Genomic DNA, 3,102 nt, shown 5'->3' on the forward strand with positions numbered 1-3,102 from the left:
GGGTCAAGGATCTGTCAACGGTTTGCAATCCGCACTGCGATGCTGCTGGTAACTGCCATGCACAGGAGACAAAGAAGGGCGTGCCGCTTACATTCAACCAGCAGCGACAGCTGAAAAAGTGAGCAAAATCAAAATAGCAAAACCTTGGGATATGGCCAGTCAGCAGCTTACCCAGAAGTGACAACCCCAAGTGCTGGGCTCCCATACACATGAGTCTGGCTAAAAAAAGAATGAGATTTCAAGCCTTTCGAGTTCACATTTTCATGCTTTCCCTCACAGTCATGAAGGATAGAAATTAATTTTTTTTTAATGAAAGCTGACCTTCTGATGGAATCACCTGACTCCAAGAGCTGGAGCTTTAAGAAAAGCACCATTTCTTGCAAGACTCCAAATCAAATCATGAGAGTGGGCAACACTTCTTGCTCTGGTTGCCTCTGTACTAGAAACAAGGGCATGGGAGGACTAGCTGGGGTTACTCTCTTCCCATAGGTTGCAGTGGCCCTTGCATTGTATTAGTAGCATTTCCTAGTCAGCTACAGAGAACTGAAGCTTTGGTGGGAAAATTATGTGCAGTGCAGAATAATAGAGAAGGAAGATCCCTGGTGCACCAGATCTTAGATTCATAGATTCATAGATTCTAGGACTGGAAGGGACCTCGAGAGGTCATCGAGTCCAGTCCCCTGCCCGCATGGCAGGACCAAATACTTGGTCTTCATTGATTAAACCATGGCCTGGGGTAGGTGAGGGCCCTGCACCTCCCCCTCTTGCCTAAGCTCTGCCCTGGGGAGATGAGGGCTCAGCCTGACAACAGACACTCCCTGAGTCATCCCCATGGGGATCCAAGAGCTTCTTCCGCTAAAAAGCCATTAGCCAGTGTTGAGTTTCAATAGGTAAAGGGCAACCCATGTTTGGGGACTTGACAGGCTGTTGCCAGGTGCCTGGAGAGTCATTGGAGAGCTATAGAATTGTGTGTTTCTGTAAGCACTAGAGCTATGGTGTTTCTGTAAGCACTAGAGGCATCTGCCCTGCCTCCAGGGGCAGCAAAACCCACTCCATGGAAGCAGGAGCCCAGCCAAGGGATGTGGTGTTTCTCCATGAACACTGGGTAGTTCAGAGCTCATATTGTTTTTCCCCAGGCTGGCAAACTCATACATTGCCCTCCTAAGTTGTTAAATAAGTGTTCACAATTATTCTGTATTATTTGCCTAGGAGCCTTCATTATGGACCAGTACACCACTGCACTAGGCGCTATACAAACAAATACCCACAAAGACAGTTCCTGCCTCACAGGACTGCCAATCTAAGTAATAGGTGCATCAGGCCAACACTAGGCCGAGACACCACTCAAGCAATTGAGCCCAAAGTCAGCACAATATTAGATGTACACTGCACCTTCCTCCCCTCCAAAACCAATTCTTTAAGACCAAGGAAAAATTCCATGCACACATCTCAGCCCATGGAAGTGGCCCTAAAATAACAAACACTTGTGGGTGCCAGTGTACAACAGGGAAAAATATCAGTTTCAGGCTTCTAAAGGGATCAAAATAAAGCCAAGTGGGAGGAGAAACAAAGATGGTCAGAGTTATAGGGAATACCTAGACAGGTGTACAAAATTATGCGACAAACCAAGTGAGAGAAGATAGCGCTCCAGGAGTCAGATCCTTCATGGTGTGCTGAATTGAAACAACAGGTCTGGGTTTAACTAAGAGCTTGTCCACACAGAGAAATTGATCAGAAGAGCTATTGTGGAATAGATCCCTGGTGGTAACTCTGTTCCAGAATAATTGGGGCCCTTTGTGAGCTTATTCTGCAAGAGCTATTCTGGTCAATTTCCCCTTGTAGACAAGCGCCATCTAACCCCATTCAAAGGTTTCCTGTCTGCCCCCAACAGGAGAAAGTTAGGAGAAAGTTGCAGCAGAAGCAGGGGGAAGGCAGCTGCCTGCTATTTTTCCAGATTATTTCACTTTCTTAGAATTTCCTCTCTTAGTTTCTTCTTTTTTTTTTTTTAAATCAACATTTTTTGACAGCTGGAAAAAATAATATGTTTTGGTTGCCATGGCAATGGACTTCCAAACTTTAGATGGGTTGTAAGGAATGCCAAGAGCTCCAGGACAGCCAATAATGTTCAAGGGGAAATTAACCTAATTTCCAGAAAGTAGCACGCACAATCTGGCCATTCCTAACCGTGCATGTGAGTAGCTTTGTACATGGACACTGATGCTAGTGTCATACCCATGTTTACTCTGCACAATACGGCATTGACTGCAGAGCATTGGCCACTGTTCTTCTTGTGCATGCCATGGAATCACAAGACTAGGCTCTCATCAGCATGGTATTTCTTCATACTGAATCTTACGCAAAAGAAATAATAAATAAATATTGTACTTTAAGGCTATAAAAATGTGGGTGGGAAGATTTTCCAGCATGTGTCACTTTCCATTAAATCTGATACACACATTCTGCATCGTCTGTTTGTGGTTTTGTCCCTGACACCCATCTCGGATTTAGGAATTTGTAACTCTTTCTCACCACCCCTAGTTTTTAATGCACCCTGGAGAATTGGAATAGAGGCTGAACTGACACAACTTCAGAGCCACTGCAATGCATTACCTCTGTGGTTTTTGGACCAACAGACTAATAGGATCCAGCTGAATAACTTCAAAGGCATCAATCCAATGGCTTGTTCCAATGGGTCCTGCCAACGTGTACCATGATAGGTGGATTTCCCATTTCATTTTCCACCTACCATTTAAGTTTTCAATTAGCAATAATCACGCCTCGGATTAACCTCATTGGCTACGATACTGCACTGTCCACTGATCTGCGATCCCTGAAACACTTTTGAAATGTACAGTTGGTGGTGTTAGCATATGTTCCATGTAATTCCTGGAGCTAGTGAGACAACACTAAACTTTCCTCTGGGAAGAATAATTACACTCTAGGGCCCAATCCTGCAAATGATGCCATCCTGGCACCCATGCAGAGCCCCATGGAAATCACTGGGGTGGGTCTACCTATAACACAGCCAGCTGGAGAATCAAGTCTGAGTTTAGCTACAAAATCCAGAGAGAGGAATAAAATGCAGTCAAATGAAATAAACGT

The 3,102-nt window shown here is 44.7% G+C and overlaps 1 pseudogene; it reads right to left on the reverse strand.

Moving 5' to 3' along the window:
* Positions 1 to 2,745: 2,745 nt before the first annotated feature.
* LOC128843817 (U4 spliceosomal RNA) lies at positions 2,746 to 2,821 on the reverse strand (annotated as a pseudogene).
* Positions 2,822 to 3,102: the final 281 nt, after the last annotated feature.

Source organism: Malaclemys terrapin, chromosome 9 (assembly GCF_027887155.1).
Source record: "Malaclemys terrapin pileata isolate rMalTer1 chromosome 9, rMalTer1.hap1, whole genome shotgun sequence".
Lineage (NCBI taxonomy): Eukaryota > Metazoa > Chordata > Testudines > Emydidae > Malaclemys > Malaclemys terrapin.